Consider the following 12,903-nt stretch of genomic DNA (forward strand, 5'->3'; position numbering starts at 1 on the left):
TTGGAGTGGACACAGCCCCTATGGACAACAGCAGCACAGCGCAGCACAGCACAACACTACACTGCACTACACTACACTACACTACAAAGCCCAGCCAGCCCTAACTCCCACCCTCCCTCTTCACTGTCCACAGCCAAGTGAGAAAATGGCGCCGACGCGGGTACCTTATATAGAGTCCACAACCCACGAGACCCGAAAGGTGGAATGATGATGTTTTGCCTCGATTTCAGATCCGAGTCAGGCGGGAAAAGTCGAGCCTGACTCGGATCGGGGGGGCTCGGGGGGGTTCGGATTTCAGAAATCCGAACCCGCTCACCCATATATATAATGTTTGATCGATATATATATATCGATGGATCAATATCGCAGAGCCTTTGATTAGGGATGGCAACTGACCATCGATGGTTTGCAAACCATCGATGGTCTGACTGAAAACAAGTTGTTTGCCATTGCTGGTGGCCATCAATATAGCACCATCGATGGCAACCCTCAATCAATCTTTAGGAAACATCGGCAGTTGTGGTGTATACAGATCTCCTCGACCAATCGCAAAACAATTGATGGCTTCTAACGATGGTTGCACCATCGATGGTACAGCCGTCAATGGCCATCACTACAGTATAATATAAAAATTGCTATTTTTATGGTATACTGTGTTTTAAAAAAATATTTTTTTCAAATAAAATAGTGATGGATATATTTAAAATTATGTTCGTGACCTAATTCAATTATAAAAGAAACTGACAATTTTGGAGCGGTTTTTGGAAAAAGAATTTGTCAATTAAGTGGTTAATGAATATTCACTCCATTCATTAAAAATTTCCACTCCCTTCTCTCTTCAGCGACAGTCCTTGGTCTTCAAAGATATAGGCCCTCATTCAGAGCCGTACGCTCTGAGCAGAGCGCACGCTCTGCATGAGGGCCGGGCTCCTTTTTCATGGAGCGTCCTCCTGGACGCTCGTATAGCTGTGTGTCACCACCCACAGGCTATACGAGCGTGCATTTTGATGGCCGCGATGGTCGTGACCATCGCGACCATCGAAATTGCGAGCCGGAGCCTGCGGTTGAGGTTTTCAACCGCAAGCTCCGGAGTGATTTTGGCTCTATCAGAGACAAAATCACTCCCACTGACATCACTAGTGATGTCAGTGGGCCGGCTTCTGACGGGAGGCGTTCCCGTGGGAACGCCCCCGTCAGGGAGGCACGCCCCCGGCACGCCCACCAAAGGGGGCGTGCTGTCAATCAACATTGACAGCACGCCCCCTTTGATCGGACACAACGAGCGAAGGAAAGTCCTTCGCTCGTCGTGTCTGGCGCATGCGCACGACGGAGCTCCCTCCGTCGTGCGCATGCTCAGTGCAGACCATCGACCCACTTGCGAGCGTACAGCCGCTCGCGAGTGGGTCTGAATCAGGCCCATAGTTCACAAAGTCTTTCATGTTTGTGAAAGATTTTTTGCATGAAAGAATTTTTGTTGGCAGGAAAAGTCTTTGGTCTTTCACAAAACAAAAATCTTCTAATGGATAGGCCCCTTTAGACAGTCTAAATGTCGACAGTCAAAACTGAGACACCAAAATGTCAACAGGTACAATACTTAAGCAACCAAAATGCTCCGTAAGTATGCTAACCCTCCCTTCCTGCATCCTAACCCTAACCCTCGCCTCCCTGCACCCTATCCCTCCCACTTAGTGCCTAACCCTAACCCTCCCCCGGAGGTGCCTTAGCTTAACCCCCCCCTCCGCAACCTACTCTTAACCAAGCCCACGGCCTAACCCTAACACGTCAACCCCCCTGTGATGCCTAAACCTAACACACACCCCCACGGCTAAAAACTATACTCACTTTCGGGATGACGGCCGTTGGGATTCTGGAGTCGGCATCTCAACTGATGTCGGGATTCTGGTGCCAGTGTTCTGGCCGTGTGTCGGGATTCCGGCGCCGGGATTTTGACAGCTGGCATCCCGTGCGCCTGCTAATTTACTACATCATGTTGAAATGTCGACAGGGTCATAATGTTGACAGTTAAATTGTAGGCTTAAAATGTCAACAATAACAAAAAAAACAGTAAACAGTGAGCCTGTTATGTCAGACTGATTGCAATTAGCAACTCAGATGACACTACCCTTGTAATGCTAATTGCAATGAAACTCAAGGTCCCCATACACCAGCAAAGTTGGCAGGAAGGGGAGATAATTCTGGGAATTGTGACTCCGTAGGGAGGGGGCGAGGCTAAAATATTTAAAATGGAGTCATTTTAGTCCTAACCCCTCTACACAGAGCCTCGAAGGGGACGTGGCCCAATGACATAAAGAGATCATCCCCGACCCCAAAGTATTCATTTGCATCTCCTCTCTGGGCTTCTCCCAGAGAGAATTAAAAAGTGGGCAAGTATGGTTAATATACATGGGAAACGTGTAATATACATGGGAGTCGTGTAATATACATGGGAAACGTGTAATATACATGGGAGTCATGTAGTATACATGGGAAAAGTGTAATGTACATGGGAAACGTGTAATGTACATGGGAAACGTGTAATGTACATGGGAAACGTGTAATGTACATGGGAAACGTGTAATATACATGGGAGTCGTGTAATATACATGGGAAACGTGTAATATACATGGGAGTCATGTAATATACATGGGAAACGTGTAATATACATGGGAAACGTGTAATATACATGGGAGTCCTGTAATATACATGGGAGTCATGTAATATACATGGGAAACGTGTAATATACATGGGAAACGTGTAATATACATGGGAGTCATGTAATATACATGGGAAACGTGTATTTATTTATTGTTGGCGATGCAGTTTTATTTAAGTAAAAAGTAGCATTATTCTGTAACACTATAATGCAAGGAATTATTTACTGAGAGCAGCCTCTAAATTATAAACCAGGCAGACAATATGCCAGCCAGCCGCACCTGTACACTGTGGATTGAGTTGGGTGCCTGACACTGGCATATACTGGCTCAAATGCTGTCAAATACAGCTTGATGCATCTTTGGATGCTGCTAATGCGCTTTTCCTTTAGTGCGTCTCTTCCTACATACATATGGGGCACAAAAGTGTGCTACTCTATCTATATGAGCACCATTTTATCCAGCAAAAGAGACAACAGATACTACAACTATCTTTAGTAATAATGTATTCCAATTCCTATTCTCAACATTCATACAGCAGAGGGTATTACCGTATTACATACCTACCACCCGTCCGCTTTTCGAGCACTTTCCCACCTGCGAACCTCTCCCTGCGTAGTGTGGAAGACGCGTGCATCATGCCCACGTCATCCATTCACCGCTGTCCCCTCACCTGCGGCCCGCAGGTGGGAAAGTACACTAGCTGCTTACCCCAGCCTTGGGGCCAGACAGGAGGTGCGTCTGTAGTTTAGTCGTGTCTAGGTGTCCTGTCAGCAACACATAAAGGAGCCGGGAGGGAGCAGTCAGTAGAAAACAAGGGCAGTAGGCAACCACTATGTGCGCCCTCCCTCTGGAGCTGACTCGGTGAGTGGACACTACAGCAGCCATCATAATGCATACTACTATACAGACCTGACAAGAGTTTCTTTTTTTTCCACCTTGAACTGGAATGATCAGAAGTATTTTCTGATACTGTAGGGGCAAACTTGCCCAGTGCAATTACTTTTGATTAGATATGTCCTTAAATAACCCCTATTATATTGGGTAGAAAAAATTGGGATTAGCACATTATTTTTGTGTTTTCAAAATAGTTACAAATGTCCCTTGATTGAATCTCTTCTGTAGCATTAAAGGAAATGACCATCTATCACCTCCATGTACATGTGTTGAGTGGGCATTAAAGCAAAATATGTATTTTTATGTTGTTGCAGCGCTTGATAGTTTTTGCAGTTTGATCAATGATTTGGCAGTGTGAAACGCCAATATATTTGTTTCATGTAACTGGACATAGCCCCCTATATAAAAGATTAGGGGTCCTATTTAGCAAGCATTAGTTTCATTAAAAAACTGCAGTTTCTGCATAATTGTAGGAATTATTTCTATGTAATAGCACAATGCAGGAGATTTAATAGAAAGCTTCGGCAGGGTGCCATTTGGCACTGCAGATCGCAGTCCCCATTATTATCAATGAGTGCTATGGTCTGAGCCCTGTATACCAAACTCCAACTTTTTTTTATAAATTAAATATATATATATTGTCTCAGTGACTTTGGGGGTGATTGTGAGTCGGATGCAGATGCGTCTTTTACCATACCATCACCTGCATCTTTATGCTAATACTGCAGCTGATTCTGATCACACAGAGACGCCTACTTACAGCTGCGCATATCTGTCTCGGAATTACACCAGCCCAATGGCAGGTGCAGTTTCTCCATCTGAACATGGCATCCTATGTGAGCGGTTCTGCGCCCGCGACTTGTCCACGTTGCCTAACCACCCCCGTTACAGACCCTCCAACATGACCCCTTCCACCCGGTACAAAATGCTCTGCTCCTGGATTTTTCTCTTAATTGATGATTGCAGCCACCTGTGGTGATACACCTGCCTCATTTATTATCTAGCTCAACACAGGTGTCTGCAATCATTAATTAGGTGGGAAGTCCAAGAGCAGAGCATTGTGTACAGGATGGAAGGGGGTAATGTTGGAGGGTAGACTGTTATCCCCCAGGAAGACCACTAATATCCACACTCCCTCGATCCAAAAACGTTCTGCGCCATGTGCTAACCATTGGGATACATGTGCAATGTGACTCGGACATATGAGCAGACTGAAAATATTGTCTGTTTGCGTGCGACCACGCCACTGCATCCACCTCTGAATCCGGCCCTTGGGGAGATGTATGAAGAGGCATTATGGAGTTTAGTGATACCTCTTTTCCCCCATGTATTAATGTAGGGTTAGGTGTTAAATGACAGGGGCGCCATGCACCATCATTATCGGCGCTGCTGTGTACAAGATAACTCGCCGATGTGCCACCCAGTGTATGAACGGTCAGTGGCACTGACTGTTCCGAAAGCTGCAGCTATCAATTTTAACAGCTGCAGCTGCCGTTGCCCTACCATAGAAGGGACAACACCGTCCCTGGCTGCAGCAGCTGCTGGGCTCCGGGCTGTGCACGGGAGATCTTGCGATGCTTGCGAGAGCATGCCCAGTGGAGCCGGCCGGGAGGTGAGACACATCTGTGGGCTCCCAGGGATCGCCGGAGGGGGGGAGTTTTCACTCCCCTGCTCCGGCAGATGAGACTTTCATAAATCTCCTCTTTACTACTTCTTGCTTTGCCTCGATAAAGAGGCAAAGCAGGAATAGCTACAGTATATCAGCACGATCCCTGCTGCTATAATCTCCTCTTTAATTTTGTAAAATTTTCCTTAGTAAAGTTATAGGATTCATTTTCCACCTGTCAGCATCTGAGACCAAGCTTTATCTTTTGAACAATCGCTCTTAAAATGCATAGTTAAGCCTTAACATTAGTAAGGAAGTCGGAGCTGACTGGTGGTGGCAGAGCAGTGTTGGATTTTATCTGGGGGGGATTCATCACCACTGTCAATAGGTCCAGGCTATTCAACATTGGGTCTGTCCAAATGAATTTCCTAGCTTCTTATTACTTACTGTACATGTACCCACCCTGTTCCTGCCTTTATCCGGTGTAATCTAATGGAGAGAATAAAAAAAAGTGGTTTGCTCTGAAAACCCCAGCAATGCAATGAGTAAATAAAGTAATCTCTCTATCTCTAAAGCTGCATACACACACAACGATTGAGTTAATGAACGATTTTAGTAAACGATTTTCTAACTTGAAAAAATGAACTAAAATCGTTTACTAAAGTTGTTCATTTACTATGTTCATTTAAATGTAATGAACGATTTTTATGAACTACAAACTATTTTTGCATATTAACTTAATGAAAATCGTTGAGTTGACAAGTCTGACTGAACTACAAACTACAAACGTGAACGCGCATGAACAATAATCGTTCATCGTTTGACTCAGAAAGTGAACGATATTTTCAAACGATTATCGTTAAACGATATCGTTAAACGGTAATCTTTCAAAAAATCGTTGTGTGTGTATGCACCTTTAGGCCATGATTGGTTGTGCCTTCTCTCGCTGGCCAGAGGGCACTCTATTGGTCATTGTGTTTTTCCAGTGTGTTGTCAGTGAATTACTGGAATTATTACTTCATGTGATTTCTATGTTCTTATATACAGTGATAATGCAACTCACTGGAAAATTGCTATTTCAGCATAATTGGAGGCTATTACATTCCTCCCTTTGACTCTGGAGACTACAGGTCATGTACCCCAAAGACGTCTCACTACAAGGCTGCTATCATATAAACACAGTACCAAACAAAGAGCAAAGTAGGAATGTGGGACACTGAAGGCTCTGGCATTATCCAGGCCTTGTCTCTGGGGAGAATGTATGTTCTCCTTGTGCTTTAGAGCTAAAACTGGAGGATTTACCTTTTTATACTGTACGTCTGTCTGGCAAAGTTGCAGGAAATCAGCCGTTTTGCAAAACTGACGTTTATTTTATTACCCCCAATAGTAAATATCTGGGCATTGTCAATGATGCTAATCTCATGGTCACTTATTTTCTGTATGCTCAAATACTACAGTACAGTACACTGCTGACTAAAGTGCTATTGTTTGGAGCAGGAGTATTTAAAAAAAAAAAAAAAATAGAAGCCACTTAATTATTTTGTGTAAATGGTCAATATTTGAAATAGTTTGTGAAATCTCATTTATGGCTATTTTTACACAGTAGTGCACAGGAATGTAATAAAGCATAATGGCTATATTCGGTTCTGAGGAGGGTCCTCACATTTATTGATGCTGTAAGTACTATAGTAATAACAAAAAACATTTAAGGTCAAGCAGGCACTTTGTCAGGTTCCTTTACATATAAGAACCCTTGTAAACGCTACAATCCTAAAATGCGCAGGGATGGTAGTTCCACCTCCTATCAAAAACTCATTTTCAACCATAATAAGTGTAAACCAGGCTTGCCTACCCTCCCGATTTGGCCGGGAGCCTCCCGATTTTCGGGTGCCGCTCCCGGCCCCCCGGAAAGGCAGGCAAGCCTCCTGGAAGCTTTAGACCCTCCCAACCTCCCCCCTGATACAAACAGAAACCCCCGTAGCGGGGGGCCCGGTGACGCGATTCGTGCAGAATCGCGTCATCGTGGCCCCGCCCCCTGCTTCGCAATGCTGAAAATAAGAGCATTGTGAAGAGGGGGCGGAGTCACGATGACGCGATCGTGCGTCCCCGTCCCCGTCCCCAGTGTGCCACCAAATGGCCGCCCCCACCCCCGGCTCCGCCCCCAAAGGCCGGCCCCGCCCCCTGCTATTAGCCGACAATCAGCTCCCTCCCGGAAGGCTGGAGCTGATTGTCGGCAAGTATGGTGTAAACTGACACTGAGTATAACCTTGATAGACATTTCCAGGTGACAGGACAGTGCACATCTTTTTCCTAAAAGTATTCACAAAAATTATATATATATATATATATATATATATATATATATATATATATTAATTAATGTGCAAAGGTTCGGCACTCAAACTGAAAAAGCAAAATAGCGGGGTGCAATCCTAAACAGGTAGTATATAGTCCAATGCTCTTCCGATGAGAGGTGTAAGAACCCACCAGGGGTAGAACAAAACAAAGGAGGCACTCCCTGAGATAATAAAAAAAACTTATAATATACTTAAGACATGTGAATTTCAGTACAGATGTGTCAACGTTTCAAGGTCCGCAGACCTTTTCGTCAGGACTGTACAACAGGAATCCTGTTGATTCCTGTTGTACAGTCCTGACGAAAAGGTCTGCGGACCTTGAAACATTGACACATCTGTACTGAAATTCACATGTCTTAAGTATATTATAAGTTTTTTCTATTATCTCAGGGAGTGCCTCCTTTGTTTTGTTCTACCCCTGGTGGGTTCTTACACCTCTCATCGGAAGAGCATTGGAATATATATTCCAAATCTGTGTGATTAGAAATTGAATAGAACCTTGTCCACTGCATGCGCAGACCCTGGCATTATATTTTTCAGCAGCAGATTTTTTGTGGTGAGAAATAAACTCTGGTGTTTTCTGCTCTGTGCTAGTATGTGTCAAATATGGGGGATTCTAGAGCACTTCTAAATGGCCTTTCTGTATTAGTATATGTGTTAAGCTTATATAGCTGGGTAGCAAATCCATGTGGTATGTTTGTTGTTGTAAACATTGTGTAAATGGTATATTTTAATATTTGTTTTGTATAATTTACTTCATTTTTCTCTCTATAACCACGTACTGTATCTCCCTAATATTGTATTGTAGTGATGTGGATGTTTTAATTGTTCTATTTTAAACTGGAACTAATTTGTTGCTTTCAGAAGTTATGAAATAGTCTAGGCCAGTGGTTCCCAAATTTCTCTAAATCATGGCACCCTGGAGTGTCAGCATTGTTTTCACGGCACCCCTAAGCCAAAAGTTTGTTCTTGAGAAATTCAGAAAAAAATCTAGTAAAGTGAAGTAAATTGTGCTGACCTGTCATCCTTAGGCTTAGTTATGTGGTGGTGGTGGACAGGTTTGCGCTTCTGCTTGTCCACATATTTACATTACTATGATCATAAATAATTTGACATGGTGCTGGACCAACAACCTGAGACACCCCTGCAAGTGTCCCGAGGCACCCCAGGGTGCCTAGGCGCACAGTTTGGGAACCACTGGTCTAGGATGTGTTGTTTAAATTTGATCCTAGCAACGTTCTTCAATCATTACTTACTTTGATCCCAGTACAATTTGCAATGTATCTGTAGTAAAATTACTTTTTTTTTTCTCTCCTGTAAATGTTATCATCCAAACAAAGGCTGGGGGTCCCACGACTGATTTCCTGCCGCTGCGGTGATATGGTCACTTATACTTCACATGAAGTTAGGTGAGAAGGCAGGCAGATTGTAGTTGGTCATCATAAGTATCCAGCAGAGTCTTTGCGTCACTTCGTGGAACCTGTGAGAAGAGCACTGGATATGGAAGGTACGTAAGTGGTGTTTTCCTCGACAAATTTTTCTGGACATCTTGCTAGGTACAACAGTGCTAAGATATATGCCTCACAAAATGTCCAGTAACATATTGTCATTTATCCAGGCAAGTTATGGGCATGTTACATGACATTTTTCTGACATCTTACTGGATTTAATATTGCCATATTACATCTTGCTGTGCATATTAGTTGATATATTACATTTTATCGGATTATATCAGATAACATTATATATTGTTGGGCTTAGAACTTGATGTATTGCATCTGCTTGAAAATATTAGTTTGCATTTTATATCTTGTCAACTATTAAACATATTACATCTGGCGGGTAAAATTACTATGCTGCTGTATATAATATCATTGCCCTATATACTGTTATATGGGTCTGTTATTCTTGCCATTAAACTATATTTGTAGGGCAATTAGAGTGCATGCAAAATATTTTGCCATACCTTGTGACATACTAAACACACAACACTAATCACATACTTATTTGTTGTACCACATGCAATGTACTTTTAACATGCTGGTTATTGCATTTGTAACAATACAGGATGTGTATGTTGCCATGATGTACAGATATTTTTGCTTCCCTGGATGAATAACTTGAATCTCTCCAGTTTTACATTGACCTCATTTTGATATAAAGAATTTGCACCTAGTGAATTTGTACTGGGCAAAGTGAAGTTGCTCTAAAAAGATTAGGATTATGGAAGCCGAAGTCTTGTATTCGATACCGATTATGGGGTCTGTGTACTAATGTTATCTATCCTCGCAGGGCATATTTCAATTTTTTCGAATGAAATTATCCACGCTATGTACCAAGGGGAACTCGCAGGGACAGCAGTTGCCGTAACCGCTGTCCCTGCGAGTTATATCCCCCGCAAATTGTAGAAGTCTTTCACAGAAGTGAAAGACTTCCCCGGGGCAAGATGATACTGTTCATGCTCAGTTTTAGAACCCGGAGCCGGCTGGAGGTTGCGGGTGGAGAATCTCCTGCATTGTGCTTTTAGCACAAAAAATGGGTGGCATGTCATGTTGACACGGCCCTATTTTCAGTAGCCACGTCCCTTCCGGTATGTGACCACGCCCATTTTTGGTGTGCACCAAAGGCGCGCAAAATATGTTTTGCTATATTAGGGAGGGAATCTTAAACTTGCCCAGGGCTCCGAAGACCCTAGTTACGCCACTTCTGGTTACTACTGGTTCTCAAAATATATTTAAAGTCGTATTATAGGTGCTTGTCCACTAACACACAGCGCCATCTGAGGATGGCGCTATGGTTGCTTACCAAATTACCAATCACTATGGTTGCTTATCAATCCCGTCACCAGATGATGATGTAAAGGTTGTGCAAATTGGTAGTTGATATTCACGTTATCCAAAAGGAAGCAAAAACGGGATCATACCGTAGTATTAAGGCAAACGAAAAAGGTCAGAGGGCCTGATTCACTATGAATCGCTATTGAGATTGCAGCTGTGATTACACACTCAGGTCTGCTGTGAAAATATGCTAATGACTGCAATCGCAAAGCCATTACAGAGATGCCCAAAGCCAGCATAGAGACGCCCACTCGCACATGTGTAATACCTTGCAATCCTGCGTATACATTGGGAACATTGAGTAACATCGGCCCCTCATGCACAATTACAACAGGTCTTACCTTAATCAGAAATTGCTAACCTCATCTCACGCAGTGAGTACTCCACCTGTGTATGCCATCACAACTTGGCTTATTTATGCAAGGCCATGCAACGCCATTCAAATGGACAGGCACGCCTGCGTTTCACTGACCACTCCCCCGTCACTATCCCCAAACCCTTCCCATCCCTTCATCTGCGATGGCTTTTTGTATCTGCGTGAGTGATCGCAGCACTAACTCGGGTAACAGTATGCAACAATCGGACGTTTGCATGCGCTATCGCAATAGCGATCCATGCTGAATCAAGCCCTGAGTTCAGTATGAGGACAGAGCAGATAGCAATTGAGAATGGTCAGTGTCCAGGAAGAGGTCAGTGCAAGTAGTAATGGGGGTAATATTTGAAATCAAGGCAGGTAGCAATCACAGAGTAAGATTAATGGAGGTGTATTGTATTGTATTGCAACATCACTTTTTAACTTGCACCTTCATAGTGGTGCACAGTAAAATGAGTGATGTTGCTTGCCCCTAATTATCAGTGATGTACAAAGTCCAACATGGATAATTCAATTGGCTCAAGGACTCTAACCCCTGTAGAAAGATAATGACTCATCTGAATATGGTCACATGATCACAATAAGATTACCTGCCTAGCCATGTGTAAATGAGCAGCAAGTGGGTGGAGAATCATGTGCCTTCCACCCTGACAATTATTAATTTACAATGAGTCAGCTAGGCTGCAGATTCATTGTTAATTCTGCAGTTCTTTCATTTAAAGGTTGAAATTCCACTGTGAAAATATATCTGTAATAAACTAGTAATGTCCTTATTAATCAGATTTCCACATTACAGTAGTTTATTAGGAATAAAAACCTGACAAATTATAATTGACACAAAATACAATATTCTAATATTCTAAACCACCATTTCATTTTTGCTTATTTGTTTTCCAGTTCATTTAACAAAATATCATAATGACAAGTCAGTAAAACATATATGCATTAATGGTCTGTTTTGCTTTTTTATTTCCATTCACTTCTTGATGATTATTTAATGGCATATTCTTATAAGACCCTGAGTGCCTGATTTATGGATCAAGTATTCAGCTGCTGTAGGAGAGAATTGTAGGTCTCCGATTACAAGCCCTGCTGATTTCAGTATCTTGTTAATAATACTGTGTGTGCTTAATGAATCACGTACTGATCGTAACTGAAGTGATCCCTTGAAGCTTAATGTCGTAATGTACATTTTGGAAAATAGCATATGGAAGTATTTCTAGGTGAAACTGCTGTTTCTGGTCTGTACACTATTTATAAACTGTAATGTGCAACAGCCAGCGGCAGACTATATACAGCATTATGTATAAGAAAAATATGTACTGTAGCTTACTTAATAATAGTATGCAATTATTGTTCCTTGGAGTCTATACTAAAATAATTTTTGGTATTGCTGAAAATGTTTATATTCCAGCCAAACTCTCTTACATATGCTAAATTCCCTGGGGTTAACGTAAAGTAGAGCGTAAAGTAAGTTTTGTGGACGGATCCTGCGTATTTTCGCAATTCACATGCTCCAGTGCCGATCGTACACAACTATTGGCGACGCAACTGAATTGTGTCCGACTCAACGTTTCAATTTGCAGTTGAAGGGGCGTAACTGTGTGGTAATGGGGCATCCGCAAGTAGCCAAAGTTTTTAGCAATGGCATAAATAAATAGAATTGTGAGCTATGTAGAGTTGTACATTTGTAAAAATACACTGGTTTTCAGATGGATTCTGTGTATTTCACACAAACGAATAGGACTAGTGCAAGAACTTGTCCATTAATAAAGAAATAAAATAAATAATGAGTTGCATATAGTCTAATGTGTAACCACTCAAATGCAATAAGTGAATCCTGCTATAGCAATCAGAGGTGTCAAGGGTGGGGGTGGGTACGGGTCGTACGACTTTTTGGAAGGACCCGGCAGGGGCCTGAGTCAATTGCACATAGGACCGCTGTGATGCTCTACAGCGGCCAGAGGTAATGGGCAGGTAACAAGTGTAGAAGGGTGTAGGGAGGTGATTGCAATGATCGCCCCCTCCCCTAGAACCGCCCCTGGCTGAGGTGGACTGATCAACCCCCTTTCTGGCGCATAGTACACCTTCACCTCCCCAGTACCCGGGCCCGTCCCCGCTCTCAATGGCACTAATAGCAGTATGGAAATATGGATCCACACTGATCATTGTATTGCAGATT

At 42.8% G+C, this 12,903-nt stretch overlaps 1 protein-coding gene and 1 long non-coding RNA gene across 3 annotated transcripts in view; one reads left to right on the forward strand and one right to left on the reverse strand.

The window, feature by feature from the left end:
• The window catches only part of LOC148480667 (uncharacterized), a 149,649-nt gene extending 146,330 nt beyond the window's left edge, over positions 1-3,319 (reverse strand). The window contains exon 1 of the mRNA XM_088454077.1: positions 3,215-3,319. The gene's annotated coding sequence lies outside the window, so the exon portion shown is untranslated. The remainder of the gene's footprint in view (positions 1-3,214) is intronic.
• A 4-nt stretch (positions 3,320-3,323) lies between these two features.
• LOC148480668 (uncharacterized) overlaps positions 3,324-12,903 on the forward strand; it is a 66,331-nt gene continuing 56,751 nt past the window's right edge. For both annotated transcript variants that reach the window (XR_015871957.1, XR_015871956.1), the window contains exons 1-2: positions 3,324-3,515; positions 8,852-9,018. This is a non-coding gene — a long non-coding RNA (uncharacterized LOC148480668). The remainder of the gene's footprint in view (positions 3,516-8,851; positions 9,019-12,903) is intronic.

This window comes from Taudactylus pleione, unplaced genomic scaffold (assembly GCF_031769625.1).
Source record: "Taudactylus pleione unplaced genomic scaffold, aTauple2 ptg000609l, whole genome shotgun sequence".
Classification (NCBI taxonomy): Eukaryota; Metazoa; Chordata; class Amphibia; order Anura; family Myobatrachidae; genus Taudactylus; species Taudactylus pleione.